The 16,276-nt window shown below is 46.0% G+C and overlaps 1 protein-coding gene across 12 annotated transcripts in view; it reads left to right on the top strand.

Moving 5' to 3' along the window:
* The first annotated feature begins 199 nt into the window (after positions 1-199).
* The window catches only part of ZC3H12B (zinc finger CCCH-type containing 12B), a 36,815-nt gene continuing 20,738 nt past the window's right edge, over positions 200-16,276 (top strand). For 2 of the 12 annotated variants that reach the window (XM_077308890.1, XM_077308886.1), the window contains exons 1-2: positions 200-441; positions 16,178-16,272. The gene's annotated coding sequence lies outside the window, so the exon portion shown is untranslated. Of the gene's footprint in view, positions 442-578; positions 16,273-16,276 lie in introns of those variants that run through there. The other 10 variants (XM_077308889.1, XM_077308885.1, XM_077308891.1 and 7 more) reach the window with 8 other exon arrangements.

The following is a 16,276-nucleotide window of genomic DNA, read 5'->3' as shown; positions in this document are numbered from 1 at the left end:
CATTCGGCCGAAGCCTCCGCTTGACCACCTTGGGCAGAAAAGTCTTCCAAGCGCGCCAGCGTCAGTTCCCACAACGCGCATGCGCACCGCGGCGGCTCTCCCTATTCGCCTCCTAGACCCTGCCGGGGACCCCATTCGGCGGCGGTCTCTTCCATGCGACGCGCAGGCGCAGCATCGCAGTGTCGTGGGCGCGTGCGGGGCCGCAGGAGGGGCCGGGCGCGGTTGCTAGGAGACGGCGCCCGAGCGGCCTGGCCGAGGAGAAGCCGCGGCAGAAGCAGCCGGGGACGAGGAGGAGGAGGAGGCGGCGGCGGCGGCCGAGCGGCTCGGGGGCCCCGGCGCCTCGCCCTCCGCCCTGGGCCCGGCTCCGCCTGGGGCGTCCCTCCTCCTCTGGGCCGCGGGGGTCCCCCGAAGCGCCGCCGCCGCCGCCAGGAAGAGGAAGGGGTGAGGAGGGGCGGGGGGCTCGCGCGCTCACTCCGTCTCCCCCTCCCTCCGGGGGGCGGGGCGAGGAGAGCCTCCCGCCGCAGGGGCAGTCTACCTCGCTGCGCCTCCATGGCTGGCAGGGGCTCGGAGCGGGGAGGGGGGCTGCAGGGCTGCCCTTGAGGGGAGCAGGCGGTGCTCTTGGGTCTGGCGGGGCGGTTTTCAGGACTGGGAACGGTTCAGACCAAGGGATGCAGAAGGGCGGGATACGAACGGGAAAGGGATCAGAATGAATAGGATTGAATCAATAGGGCTTATTTGTTGATTTGTTCGTTTATTTATTTATTCTGTGAAGGCTCAAGGGGGTGGCAGGTGACAGTGGGTGAGCGAGGGGGTTGTGAGTGTCATGCATAGTGCAGGGGGTTGGACTAGATGACCCACGAGGTCCCTTCCTACTCTATGATTCTATGTTTCATTTATAGCCTGCCACTTCCATGCAGTGGCTCGTGGCGGGTAACAATCCAGATAAAACCAACAATCTTTTAAGATAAGCCAGTTAACCCACCCATGGTTGTGACCCCCCCCCCTCTCCAGGCTTTGGAATTGGTGGAAGAGGAAAAGGCCTTGAGGAACTGGGAAAGCCTTGTCAGGGCCCTCAGTTCTCCCAGGAGCTTATTCCACCAGGTCAGGGCCAGGACTAAAAAGGCCTTGGGTCAGGGACCTCCAACAGATTAGCACCCACAGAGCAAAATGCCCTACGGGTGGCATAAAGAGGCAAGTGGTCTCTCAGGTATGTTGGACCCAAACGCAGATGGCCTTAAAGGTTAATAACAAAACCTTGAACCTGATCCAACCAGCAACCAATGCAGCTGCCTCAGCACAAGCTGGATATGGGCCCTCCAATACGCTCCTGTGAGGACCCTCGCAGCCACATTCTGCACCAGCTGCAATTTCCGCCCATCAGGAGATAGAACTGGGTGTCATCAGCATACTGGTGATGTTGTTGTTAGGTGCGAAGTCGTGTCCGACCCATCGCGACCCCATGGACAATGATCCTCCAGGCCTTCCTGTCCTCTACCATTCCCCGGAGTCCATTTAGGTTCACACCGACTGCTTCAGTGACTCCATCCAGCCACCTCATTCTCTGTCGTCCCCTTCTTTTGCCCTCGATCGCTCCCAGCATTAGGCTCTTCTCCAGGGAGTCCTTCCTTCTCATGAGGTGGCCAAAGTATTTGAGTTTCATCTTCAGGATCTGGCCTTCTAAGGAGCATGCAGGGTTGATCTCCTCTAGGACTGACCGGTTTGTTCGCCTTGCAGTCCAAGGGACTCGCAAGAGTCTTCTCCAGCACCAGAGTTCAAAAGCCTCAATTCTTTGACGCTCGGCCTTCCTTATGGTCCAACTTTCACAGCCATACATTGCAACTGGGAATACCATAGCCTTGACCAGGTAGGCCAGATGTTAAATAGTGTGGGGGAGAGGGCCGCTCCCCGTGGCACCTTGCACGCCTAAACAATTTGGGAGCCTGATGCCTTTGGGACCGGCACTCCTGGCAGGATCCTCCCCATCTCTGTTGATCTTCCTCTCTGAATTTATTGAAAATCCCTGGTATATGAATTGCCTGCCTTGTGTCACCAGCAGCCCCCATCCTGCAGAGCCAGATGCGTGCAGAGGTGTGTGCGTAGTGGGACCTTCCTAAGTTCCAGATGATTGTGATTCACCAGGCCCTTGTATACTTCAGTAGTGGCTAGAGCAGGGCTAGTCAAACTGCGGCCCTCCAGATGTCCATGGACTACAATTCCCATGAACCCCTGCCAGTGTTTGCTGGCAGTGGTTCATGGGAATTGTAGTCCATGGGTATCTGGAGGGCCATAGTTTGACTACCCCTGGGGTAGAGTTTAATAGGGAAAGGGTTCTAACCGTTTTATATTTTAAACACTTTTTGTTGTAGAGTTGTATTATTTTTATTGGTGTATTTTAAACATCATTAGCTGACCCAACCTACTCGTGGGAGGAGGAGTGGAATATAAAGTTGGTCAATTAAATAAATTACATTTCTGGTAATGGCCATCCATTGGGCAGAGTGAAGCTGATGATTCTCCCGTGTTTGTTTCGTACAGCATGGTTCCACTTAGCTGTAAGAACTATGCTGATAGGTGAATTTGTTTAAAGCTTCTAAGAGCGATCACCACATTGTGTGCTCATTAGTTTCATGAGTTCACTCGGGTAAAGAAGTCTCTGTCAGTCATAATATTATTGCCAGTGAGTTTCACCGCGTACCCCTAAAGTATGACTTATCCTCTATACACCATTCATAATTTCTTAAATCTTCCTTCAGCTTCCTTTAACCCCACTGATTTATGCAAGCACAGTGTGATAATAGCTATTTTATTTTGAATCTTTTCCTAATCTGATCACCCGCCCCCCCGTGCACACTGAGTTGATGTTTATACTAAGTGTTCCACCACAACTCCTTGATCTAATTCTTGGGAAGAAGGGTGGTGGAATGGGTAATGCTGGACTATTTTGGTGATTGCAAAGAAGGATCTGTGATTTTGATGCCTTCGATCTGCGGACATCCTGTTGATGCAGAATAGATCGGTGAACTCTTTAAAATAGCTTGTTCCTCTTGATCCATATCAGTTGGATTCTATGGGTCTTGATGTATAGACCTGTCACATGATCCCCCTTGGTCTCTCTGTCAACTATGTAGTGAGATATGACGGATTATCACCGTTTCTCATTTGTTGACTGTATGCCTCTGTCCTCTTACTGCAAGGTTTCCAATAGCCCATTTCAGCTGAGAGGTCTCTGGCATTAGCATGGAAAATATTTCATGTTGTGTCTCTCTTTAAGCTCATTTAATGGTGTATACCTCTTCCCATACTCGTTGTTGTTGTTAGGTGTGAAGTCGTGTCCGACCCATCGCGACCCCATGGACAATGGTCCTCCAGGCCTTCCTGTCCTCTACCATTCCCCAGAATCCATTTAAGTTTGCACCTACTGCTTCAGTGAATGCATCCAGCCACCTCATTCTCTGTCGTCCCCTTCTTATTTTGCCCTCGATCGCTCCCAGCATCAGGCTCTTCTGCAGGGAGTCCTTCCTTCTCATGAGGTAGCCAAAATATTTGAGTCTCATCTTCAGGATCTGGCCTTCTAAGGAGCAGGCAGGGCTGATCTCCTCTAGGACTGACCGGTTTGTTCGCCTTGCAGTCCAAGGGACTCACAAGAGTCTTCTCCAGCACCAGAGTTCAAAAGCCTCAATTCTTTGATTCTTGGCCTTCCTTATGGTCCAACTTTCACAGCCATACATTGCAACTGGGAATACCATAGCCTTGACTAAACGCACTTTGGTTGGCAGGGTGATGTCTCTGCTTTTTAGGATGCCGTCTAGATTTGCCATAGCTTTCCTCCCCAGGAGCAAGCGTCTTTTAATTTCTTTGCTGCAGTCCCCATCTGCAGTGATCTTGTAGCCCAGGAAAATAAGATCTGTCACTACCTCCATTTCTTCCCCATTGCCAGGAATTGAGAGGGCCGGATGCCATGATCTTTGTTTTCTTGATGTTGAGTTTCAAGCCAACTTTTGCACTCTCCTCCTTTACCCGCATTAACAGGCTCTTTAGTTCCTCCTCGCTTTCTGCTATTAGAGTGGTATCATCTGCATATCTGAGGTTGTTGATATTTCTCCCTGCAATCTTGATCCCAATTTGGGACTCCTCTAACCATGCCTTTCTTATGATGTGCTCCACATACAATTTAAATAGGCAAAACAACAGTATACAGCCTTTCTCAATTTTGAACCAATCAGTGATTCCATGCCCCGTTCTCACTGTTGCTTCTTGACCTGCATATAGGCTTCTCAAGAGAAACTCCTTGACCTGGCCGTAATTAGCGCGTGGGTACTTCTATACCCTATGTAGGATCTGAAATGCATCATCAGGAAAGCCATTCCAAATAAGAAGAAGCTCCTCAGCCTCCTGCTGATGTGTGTATCCCCCCCTCTCTATTTGGGAGTTTCTGGCTTAAAAAAAAAAAAAAGTCCAGCGGTTTGATTCCATTGCAAGTCAGATGGAGAACATCTCTTTTGTGCAAGCTTCCACTGGCCCAAAATATGTTCTGCGTGTCTCGAAAATTAAAAACATCCCTCCCAACATCATCATCTCTTTATTGTACTCAGGTTCTGTAGCTCTCCTAGGTCAGCAGCTGGCCTTGCTTGGGCCAGAGGGGACGCTTCGGAGAAAGCTGCTTTGGGGCACTGGGTTTACGCCTCTTCGTGAGCAGTCTATATTTGGCTCCTAGGATATCGTGACTACATTGCCTAATGTCATTGGTGCCCATGTGTACCATAATAATTGAGTCCACCCCCACACCATCCAACAGCATACCTGTGTGGCTTGTGATGCCAGCAGACTGCATCCGGCAGGCACATCACCCCTTAGAAAACACGCCCATCATTGTGTCTTTATACATTTGAGTCTGCCAAAGGGAGCAGGTGAGTACTTTTATCAGTTTTGAGAAGAGTATTTTATGTGCTTTATTGTATATCGGTGGGAGATTTTTAGAAAACCGAATGGATTATGTCCCAGATGTGGTCTCTCCCCGTGTTTTCTACCTTTAGACACAAAAAGACTAGTAGTTGCTAGGCCTGAGCTTTTAATCTTTGCCAAGCATAGCTAAAGTGGGCACCAAGTCTAAGGGTCACTCTGCACCTAGAACAAGTGCAGACCAGGTCAGAAAAGCCGACCTACCCCCATGCCAAGGTCTGTGTGGGCATAAATCAGGTTGGCAAATTGTTTTTGCTTGTTTGTCTTTTTGTTAGGTATGGAATTGGCTTGGATTTTGCCAAGTGTTCCAGGAATAAGTTATTCTTTCCATTTCACGGACAAGGCTCTAGAGATTTAGTCATTCCCGAAAGTAGTGATTTGAGCTACATCTAGTTCTGCAGGTTGTCCCAAAGCTGCCCACGAGGTTTGTAACTGGCAGTAAATCAGGTCAATTGTATGTTCATGTGCTATTGGACTGAGGTGGAAAGGAGGATATATTTTGTGAACATTATTGGCAGAATTAAAACCTTTTTCGGTCTTTTTAATGACTATAATCAGAATGGGACAAAAACGTGCACCTTTTAAAGGGAAATAAGGCAAGATGTCCAATTAAAGACTAATAGATTTTTATTCCATAATAAGCCTCTATTAGTCAGACCTCACTTCCTCAGATGTTCAGGGAGTGCATAGTCATTTTACAGATACATTTATTTATTTGATTTATATACTGCCCTCTTGGGGATTGACTTGTGATCTCAACCTTACTAATGCCACGACCCTTTAATACATGTGGTGGTGACCATAAAATTATGCAAGGGTTCTTTCACAGAAATTAAACCCAATGGCATTAAGATCCATTGTTCTTGATTGTATATAAATTGTTTTTTTTTTCCTGGGGTTTCTCAGTTCAGCTCTGCCTCTTGTCCCACTGTGCTGATCTCGCTCTTTTCCACTGCTCCAGACAGATGAACATTATCTCGATCTACCCCGCAAGGGGTAGTGTGGATGGTGCTCCCCCCACCAAGCTGCTTTCCCTCCCACGACCCCTATGAAAGGGTCCCAACCCTTAGTACTTGGTAGTCCATAAGGTGCTGCTGAAATTTTATCTTACGCTGCAACAGGATAACAAAGCTACTAACAAGGCTAAAAAGGTAAAGGTAAAGGTATCCCCTGTGCAAGCACCGAGTCATGTCTGACCCTTGGGGTGACGCCCTCCAGCGTTTTCATGGCAGACTCAATACGGGGTGGTTTGCCAGTGCCTTCCCCAGTCATTACCGTTTACCCCCCAGCAAGCTGGGTACTCATTTTACCGACCTCGGAAGGATGGAAGGCTGAGTCAACCTTGAGCCGGCTGCTGGGATAGAACTCCCAGCCTCATGGGCAAAGCTTTCAGACGGCTGCCTTACCACTCTGCGCCACAAGAGGCTCTACTAACAAGGCTAGCCTTCTGCAAATTCAAAGGAGAGGAGCAGTCCTTAATGTTCATTTTGCATGTAACCTTGTTCATCTAGTTACAGAAGGTTGTGAGGCCAACTGCATTCAGGAAATGGAACTGAAATGTGGAATTCACTGCCAGAGGATGTGGTGATGTCAGAGCCATTGAAAGTCTTATAAGGGGATGAGACAGACTCATGGAGGATAGATCTACCAGTGGCCACTAGCCATGGTGTCTGAAAGGAACTTCAATGTTTATGTGCAGCAGTTTTTGGTCTCACTGCAGTGGGGTAAGAGCCAATCTGTACCAGGTGATCTTTCCAAGTAAAATGTGTGTAGTTCAGCTATTTCTAAATACTCTTATTAGTTGGCAAAGTTGTTTAAACTGTAGCACTGACATTCCATGCATCTTTACGTCATTTGCTCATTCAGTCATCTAAAAAAAGTTCTTAACAAACATTTTTAGTTTATCTTCTCAATAGCTGAAAGTTTACTTTATTTCTACTTCACTTATTTCACCAGTGGGGATCCAGAGCAGTCTACGTTGTTCTCATCTCCTCCATTTTATCCTCACAACAGCCCCGTGATGTAGATTAGGCCAAGCTTCCATAGCAGTGGCAATTTGAACCTTAATCTCCAAGATCCACTCAAAACACACCGCCACCCTGGCTTGTGTTGCTTCTTGAAACAGAGTAGCTAAAAGGAACCTGCAGGTATTCTAATTGTGAGGAGGGGCTACATTGCCTTCATGCCCTGCTTGTAGAGTTCTGGAACGCTGGCAGGGGCTCATGGGAATTGTAGTCCATGGATATCTGGAGGGCTGCAGTTTGACTACCCCTGATCGGCCGCAGTGGGAAATGGGTTACTAGAACAGATGGTCCCTGGGATTTATCCAGAAGGGCTGTTCTCATAGATTATGAACACTTATTATGTTTCATTATCCAGAAAAAATATTGTCCTTCAAGTCTTATGGATAAGTTTAATCACAGCAGCTGTTAATGTTGCTATGAAACCAGGGTGTCAAATCTTTTTAAAATTAATTTTATTTTTGGAGGAAATATACAGATTTGTTTATTTTGTGTATTTTAAAAGAAAAAGTGAAAAATTGAAAAAAGAGCATCTATATCAATTTTTGTTCAGCTCATGATCTTAGTCTAAACCATTTGAAAGTATTTATTATATTCAGTTGCCTTGTTCTATGTACTAAAAATCTTTTTAGATTTGGTGGCTTGCACTGTGCATGGTATGAACAGGTTTTTTTGAATTGTTCATCAGGAATTTTGCCCAAAACAGTTAAGCCCACATTTGGAAGGTTTGTAGTGGTGTCCAAATTACATTTTGTGCTCAAGATGAACAATTCAGCCAACGGGCTCATCAAAAGAAAACCAAAAGGGGTAGTTTAAACCCACCAGTAGTTCGGACCAAGAAGGTTAGGTGTCCACAAAATATAGACAATCAAATTATATTAACATTTATTGTGCACAATGTATAAAGGTAAAAAGTTAAAATCATAGACGAAGTCCATGGGCTGATAGTTGAAATAATGTAATATGCACCGTATAATGCATTTGGACCCCAAAGTGGAATTAAGAAAAAGTGCTTTGTTGCAGTTGAAAGAAAACTGTACATTCTGCTTGAGACTTGAGAAAGTATATTTAATGGCCCCAATTGCATGCCTTGTGCCATACAGTTTTTTAAAAATAACTATTTGATATTCTGGGCACAACCTATCAATAAGTGCATCTTCATGGTTCCTGTGCAGGGACGCAGGCGATTGTGCTTCCTCAAGCCAGGGTGGTGGCGGACTGGCGAGGTTGGCGGGCGGCAGCATTCGGAGAGGGGGTGGGGGGGGTCGCGGCGAGTGCGGCAGTCGTCAGAGGGCAGTCGCTGGGCGGCAGGGAGGTCATTTCCCCGGAGCCCAGCAGCGTGGGGCCAGGGTCCTCCCCGGCGGCCATCTGGCAAGGATGGCGGCTCGGGAGGACTGAAGAGTTGGAGGCACGGCGTCCGGGAGACAGGCCAAGTAGCCAATATGCGCCCCTCCCAATTGGCCACTTGGCCCCAGATTGCCACTCTGAGGAGCTTCGCGGCTCTTGATTCGCTCCTCAGAGTTTTTATCCCAGACAGAGCCCGCCCTAACTCCTCCCCAACAGCCCTTACTGCTTTATTTAATCCGTTCCGCAGAAGCGGATTAAAGATAGTCATTAGATCCCAAGAGTGCTCACCTGTCACTGAAAAGGGTGATTGTCCCACCCAAAAGTCACATGATGTGGGAGAGGTGAGCACTGTCGTCTACAAGCTAGATAACATTGGCTGTCCATTACACATTTTGGCACGCTCCATGAGAGCACAGGCTTTTTCATCTGCTTTCACTGTGAGCGTGATGTTGGAGAATATCTGCAGGGCGGTAACCTGGTCTGATCCATTGACATTTGTATGCTGTGAGTCCTCTAAGAAGCTACAGTGGGACAAGCTGTGTTAAGATTCTTGTTCTGTTAAACTACTCACATCTTCCCATATGGGACTGTACAGAAGTACAAAGATGAAAATAAGGTTGCACTTACCCGTAACTGTTGTTCATGGAGTGGCCTTCTGTGCAGGCACACGTCCCTTCCTCCTATCCTTGCTGTGGGCACTTTGTGCTAAATTACGTGGCTTTGGTGACAATGGGTAAACTGAGGGGAGAGTGCTTGTCTATCCCACATCTTGTGACTTTTGGGCAGGAAAGTTGCCCTCTTCAGAGAGGAGAGGAGTGACCATTCATGGGATCTAATGATTATGTACTTTGAAAGCTCACTAATTCCTCTCTGTGGCTGGCCTGAGGAAGCACAATCTCATGGGTGGCTGCACAAAAGACCACTCAGTGAACAACAGTTATAAGTTACCGTAAGTGCAACCTTGTATTCTTCTGCACAGACCTCACTGAAACACCAGAGAGCTGTGTTCTGTATTGTGTTACTTGGACACCTTCAGCTAAAATTGTTCTCCTGCTAGAGGGAGAGATTTCTTTTTGGAAAATGAGTATATTTTTCTTACTAACCTAGCTCTAGGCGACAGATGGGCTGGTAGACTGATGATTGTGTGGCATGCTCATGGTGACCTGTCCAGCATTGAGTGGTCTTGATGGGCTACAGCAGTTTGGCAGCAACACAGCAACCCCTCTTTAGCGCTTACTATTCTGCCATGATCTGAGTGGAGATGTCCCTGAATTGTAGCCAGGGTAGAGTCCTTGGGTACATTTGCTTACCTGGTGTCCCATTTTATCTCATTCAAGTTCTTTTAAAAAAAGACTTCTTAATTTGTGCCAGCTTCTATTTCAATGAAGAGCTCCTGTTTAAATAGGAAAATGTGTGGGTTTAAAAAACCTGTCTTGTACTGCTAGGTACAAGGAGAGGGACAGCCTAACAAATCTCATAAATATATGAAAAGCAGGCATGTAATCATCGTGATTTGTTTTTAATTTGATAAAATGTCAAGTCAGCTGATCTTTGGAAGTGTTCTGTGTCACCCAGTAAGCATTCCCAGCCCCAAGCACTGGCAGTTTCAGTGAGTCACCATTTGTCTGTGCTTAAGAACATACCGTTTCCAAAGGAATTATATCATTTAACAAATTAAACAACCCAAAAAATAGAAGTATTATCGCATGACCAGTTACTAGTGATTTAAAATATCACAACTTTTCCATTTGAATATGCTGAGGCAGCATACATAGTCAGATGAAATAATTAAAAAAAATAAAATAGACAGAAAAACACACCCATAATGCATGAGCATTATCTGAACAGTACTTATATCAAGGCCCAGTACGAGGTTAATGGTTTGAGCCTCAGTAGTATAGCAGTATAGTTAGACATTGTAACTAGAGGTTTGTACATTCACACCCGGCCATATAGAAGGCTGCCTTTCCAAGCAGCTTATTGGTGTACGTTGAGAGGGTAGTAGTCATGCAGACTGTGAAGTGTTTAACAGGGGATGTCAAACCATATTCTTCTGTCTTACCATATGTTGCCTGTATTGGTTGGCCTGCTTTGCCATGGGTTGTTTTGATGTCATAACCTTAATTTGTACTTTTTAACTTCTATCGCTTGTATCATTTGGCTTGCCTTCCTGCAGAAAGTTTCCTATCCTATCTGGATATCACTGTGGTCTTTGCTCTTTTAAGAACATTTGATCCCTTGTTGATTGACTAGCATAGGTGTGACTGCAGCTGTCTGGCCCAGGGTTTTGTGGGAATGCAGCTATCCGGCCTCCGCTTCTGTCTTGGTTATCAAAGTGCCTTTGTGCCAAATCTGTTGGGTGGACGCTAGATACAGGGACTATAGAGGTAGCATCTTTAGTCATAGCAAAGACCCCGTGATGATATAATTGTTTTTCCTTCACTAAAGGACTTTCTTTTCTCAAATGAAGTCTGCTCATTGGGAGTAATCTAGCCCTAAGTTCCATAGTGACCTTCTGCTCTAAATGTATTCGTCCATCCTAATTTACAGCTTCTTATCCTTTGAATCCCAGCCCTGAACCTACAAACCACCTGAGTTTCCTCCCTACCCCTGCAACCTTTCATTAGCAATCATAACATACCCTCATGTAACTGCATCCCCTTAGCACCATTGCCTCTTGATTCTCTGTCATCCCTCAGAGTTGAAATTTAGACTTTGAGACAAGGATGTACCCTTCTTTCTAGTTATATTTCTCTGTAAAGTATAACATACCTTATGGGGGGAATGTAAAAAAAAAACAGCAACACAATGGATTCATCAGGAACACAGAGTACAGGACAAGGCAAAAACAAGTTGAAATGGCAGGGCCTTTGCATGGGACCTTAGGATTAATATTGAGTTACCAAGATTGAACCTTACGGGAGAGGGCATTCCAGTGGTGTGGAGTTAAAGTTGAGAAGAGGTTTAGTTGCCACTCTCCTTGCTTCCAGACAGCAGTTTCTGCACTCTTGGGGGAAATCCAACAGAGGCTCCTGATACTGGAGGAACTGGGCAGTTTGTGTGAGATCACGAGTATTACTGGTATTCTATCCTTCCAGGGAATGTACAGACTGTTGTGAATCTTTCATGGCTTCTGCGAAGTCAGTCACCAGCTTCTCATACTTTCAAGGACCGCAGGAAGAAAATCAACAAATGACTGGAATTAAGTTTTCTTAGGTTCCCTTGATGAATTATGTCAGTTATTCCTCACTGGGAGTTTTTTCTCCTCCCTTATGATATTACAGCTAGTAGTAATTTTACCAGCTCTTACCAGCATAAATGTGTCAGAGAAAACGGCAAACACATCAAATGAAATGTTTGGGGGAATTTGTGCTGTAAATAGAGCTAATAAAGCCCCCCCCCCCCCACACTCTACATTGAAAGAGGGATTCTTTTTAGTTCCAAAGAAGTTCTCTGTCCTGGGTGTCAGAATCAGGGTGCTCCAGAAATATTTGGAAGATGGAACAGACTGATCAAGTCTTGTCCCTGAATAGCTGGCAGTTGTGCCATTAACACCTGAATGAACTGGATGTCTGGAAGATGCTCCATACTTTACATATTGGTAGAGCATTGCAGGATCCAAGCAAGGGGCAAATGACAGTTATGCCTTTCCATGAAGATAGCTGATGGTTAGCATTAGAACAGCTAGAGATAGGTGTTCATGCAAATTGTTGTCCATGGGCATCTGGAGAGCCACAGTTTGGCTACCCCTGGCCTCTCCAGTTATTCATAGGTCTTGTAGGCAATTAAGTAAAAAGCCCCATTCACTCATAACCGGAAAAAATAGCTTTTACTTCTGTGAAGCTTCCGTTTACCTTATTTCTTTGGGTTTGGCCATTCTGAAAACAGAGTCTGGCTTATTGGAAGCTGCTGATTTAATACAGCTCTGCTTGATCAGAAAAAATATTTGCAGTCCTTCAAAAATAAATTATCTGTGTGGAAATCAAAAGTATTAGTAACAGAGATTCTTTGGTATATTCTGACTGCCTCAGAGTAAACCAGCCTTTCTCAACTTTTTTACCATGGAGAAACTCCTGAAACATTCTTTAGCCATCAAGAAACCCCAGAAGTAGCACAATCATGCAGAATATGGTCGGGAAGCCGAACTGTGGACACGCCCACCGAGGGCCCCTCCCCTTCCCACCCCCGATCACTGGCCACTTTGGGAGGAGACAGTGGGTTGACATAACCATATATGCCAATAAAGGTATTATGTCTGTCTAGCATATATAGTCATATCACTAGTAGATATTTAACAAATTAAAAATGTATATATATTAATTAACTCCCACCCATTCAGAAAACCCTTTCAGGGCTGTCGAGAAACCCCAGGGTGTCGTGAAAACCTGGTTGAGAAAGAATTCCCGGTGTAAAGAATTATTTTGTACAGTAATTTGTTTGCCTTTATGCACTCTTTGAGAAATTGGAATAGAAAACATGCAATTCAAAAATTATTTAATCACTGTGTAATTTTGCTATTGTATATTATTACTGGGTAAGCATCTTTTATTTTATTATATGGCAAATGGCATGATCCTTGAAATCCAGGGCTCTGTGAGCAGAATGCAAGGCACTCCTGGAACATTTGGTCTCTCTTTCTGAATCGCATTATCAGCCGCACCCCTCAGTCGTGACTGCTGAAAGGAGGTTGTTTAGGTAAGGATGCCTGGTTGCTAAGCAATGGGCATCAGAGGCTTAAACTCTTAAAGCTGTAGCAGAAAGTTTTGCTGTGTGTTGTGCACGTTAAAGGGGGAGGCTTCTGTGTTGCGTCCTTTCTTATTCAGGTTCATATTTCATGTAAGGAAGAATGTATTACTGGACCATGTGCTTGCTTGTAGAGAAACTCGCTTTTCTGTAATTTTACAAAGTTTTCCCAGCTGGAGATAGAACAAAGTCATTTGCCTCCCTTTTTATGTATTTATTTTACTGTTATAATTAGGTTTCTATACCACCCCTCCCCTAGATGGGCTTGGGGGGAGGGGTTTGTTTACAATATAAAATAGAAAGAATGAAAAAAAAATGAAACTATTGTTAGTAAATAATCCATTCCCAACTGCCATCCATTCCCATTCACCATCAGGTTGTTCCTTTTTTTTTGTTGGAGTTGTCTAGTTGGGGGAGAGGGCAAAGGATGGAAGAGAAAACAGGGAGAGAGAAGGGAGAAAGAAAAGGGGGACAGCCCTGTCTCCTTTTGAGATGTCCAAGAGCCGCAGGGTGCCTCCAGAGGATGGAAAGGCCAGGCTGTTGTGTCAGTCCCAAGATCACAAAAGTACCTGTTCTCCCCACAAAGACTCAATTCTTACTTTGCAAGATGTTTCCAGGTTAAGGGGCCCAGTAAGGAACTCTTGTTAAAATCACAGAACCAGGACTGACTAAACATCTTTCTCGTTAAGCTTATAATCCTTACCACAGTTCCTCTTATATTTGGGAAACAGAGCTATAGGTTGTCCGGGAACGGAACTGGCTGTCCGGCCTCGGTTTCCAACGCGGCTGACCAATCCAGGTGCGGCCAGCATAGCTGGCTACACCCTGATTGGGCCAGCCCCTACAGTGCCCGCCGCAAAACCTGCCCGCCAGCCGGATGATCACTCACCCCTGCACATTTTCAGCCAGTGCCTGAGCCCAGCGACGCAACTTCTTCGCCCGTGCATAGACTTTTATGGTTGGGGGTCACCATAACATGAGGAACTGTATTAAAGGGCACTAGGAAGGTTGAGAAGCACTGCTTTAAAGTCTCTGAGCTTGCTCATGATTTGGAAATACCTGTTGTTTGTTTCGCCATCCCATGGTTCCCCTAAGAGAGGTTTCCCCTTGTATTCTTAGAACAACGTTGTGGGGCTGCTCTAGGCTGAATGATAAGGAATGACCAAAGGTCAGCCAGCAAGTTTCATGGTGTGGGCTAAAATTAGACCTTACACCCAGCTGTGCAACTTCCCTAATTTTTATTTTTACCAAAAGCAACATGGGGAAACTGCCGTTATGGGAAGAGGAATCGTAAGGTGAGCAGGTTGCTTAACTCTTTCTCCTTTGGGCATTTGCCAATCAGAATTTAGACAAATACATACACGTATGCCATACGCACGCTGCTTTTATACCCACAAATAAACTTTCTTTCCAAAGTGGAAAGGCAGCTTGAAGGGGTGTGTTTGGCTGGAGGGAGGTGGTGGATTGAGCAGCAACCCCCTCCCGCGCTGGTTCTTATTTAAAATGAAGGCCTCTTCTCTGAGATTGCTTTTGATTTAGAGAAAGGGAAAGGTCTCACACAGCAGCGTCTGATACTGAAAGGCTAGATGTAAATGTGATGCTGGTTAGGTAAAAGTACTTTTCCCTGGGCTTTCCCCTTTGAAAGTGCTTGTGGGACAGCCGCAAGTAGAGATTTAAGTTGAGTTTTCTTTAAACCCACCATTGCATCTGCAGCACCAGTGGTGTTGAATGGGAAAGAAGTTATCTTGAGGCAGCTTACAGAATAAAAATGTAAAACCCCCCTACAATATTAAAATACAGTCTTCCAGAACAACTAACCATATTAGAGCGGATGGCGGAACAAAACAACCCTTTTCACTCTTCCAGTCCGCTGTTTCAACCTACAACTGCATCCACCTGCCGATATCACTCAAGGCCTCAAATCTTCCTTGCCAAGTGGATAACCACAATGATGCTTAGCGTTGGGTGGCTCTGCCCCCCCCCCCAGCCAACGGCAAACAAATTCCTGGTGGAAGAGCTCGGTTTTGCAGGCCCTGCGGAAACTTGACAGGTGGGAAAGTGGCAGTGTAGTGTTTTAAATAAAATAAATTTAAATAAGACATATGTTATGAAGAGAACACAATATTTTTTTAGCGTCTCTTCACAGTTGTACATAAGGCTGATATGGCAGTCTGGAGAACAAGTCTGAGGACAGATATTCCAATGAGGGACTTTAGGAAGACTCTTGAGAGCGGTGAATGTAATCCATGCTGATCCTTTAGCACAGTGGTTCTCCACCTTCCTAATGCCGCGACCCTTGAATACAGCTCCTCATGTTGTGGTGACCCCCAACCATAAAATGTTTCAAGGGTTCTTTCACAGAAATTAAACCCAATGGCGTTAAGATCCATTGTTCAAAATTGCAAAGAAATTGTCCCCCCCCCCCGGGGTTTCTCAGTTCAGTTCTGCCTCTTGTCCCACCCTGCCAATCTCGCTCTTTTCCGCTGCTCCAGACAGACGAAGGCTCTATCTCGATCTACCCCACAAGGCTGTCGTGTGGATGGCGCTCCCCCGACCAACCTATGTGCCCTGCCGTGACCCCTGTGAAAGGGTCATTCGACCCCCAAAGTGGTCCCGACTGATAGTGCAGTGTCAGAATATTAGTGTTTTCAGCTTCTGTGGCAGTCCCGGTCTGTGTTACCCTTTCCCACATTGCCTACATTTCCCTAAGCCCTGATTTGGGTAGGCCGAGCCAGCTGGGTCTCATCAGATCTTGTAAGCTAAGGAGGGTTGGCCCGGGTTAGTATTTGCATGGGAGACTGCCAGCGATATCCAGGGTTGCTCCACAGAGGCAGGCCATGGCAAAGCGCCTCGGTTTGTGTCCTGCGGAGTGGCCATAAATTGGCTGTGCCCTGATGTGATTTTCCACAACCTTTCCTCCTGCTTGTTGCAGTTGTTCCTTTCTGTTCTGTTTTCCCCTCACTCCTCCCTTGCCAGCCTCCTTAGTTTCCCTCCCCTGTTAAAAGGTGATCTGTGCATCAGTCATCATCTCTTCCCCCTTCCTAGATTTTGCTTTTGTCCTTCCACAACTGCAGGACCATTATCTACCGGATGAATGTTTTCTGTAGGTTTCCCTTGGACGAACACCCACCTCCGAAGAATGAATCATATTAATCCTGCTGATTCGATGATATTAGATGCCATCGTTTTCTTCACGAGGACGGTCA

The sequence above is a fragment of the Paroedura picta genome, chromosome 13 (assembly GCF_049243985.1).
Source record: "Paroedura picta isolate Pp20150507F chromosome 13, Ppicta_v3.0, whole genome shotgun sequence".
Classification (NCBI taxonomy): Eukaryota; Metazoa; Chordata; class Lepidosauria; order Squamata; family Gekkonidae; genus Paroedura; species Paroedura picta.
The sequence above is the reverse complement of the archived record's forward strand: the minus strand, read 5'-3'. Positions and strand labels throughout refer to the sequence as shown.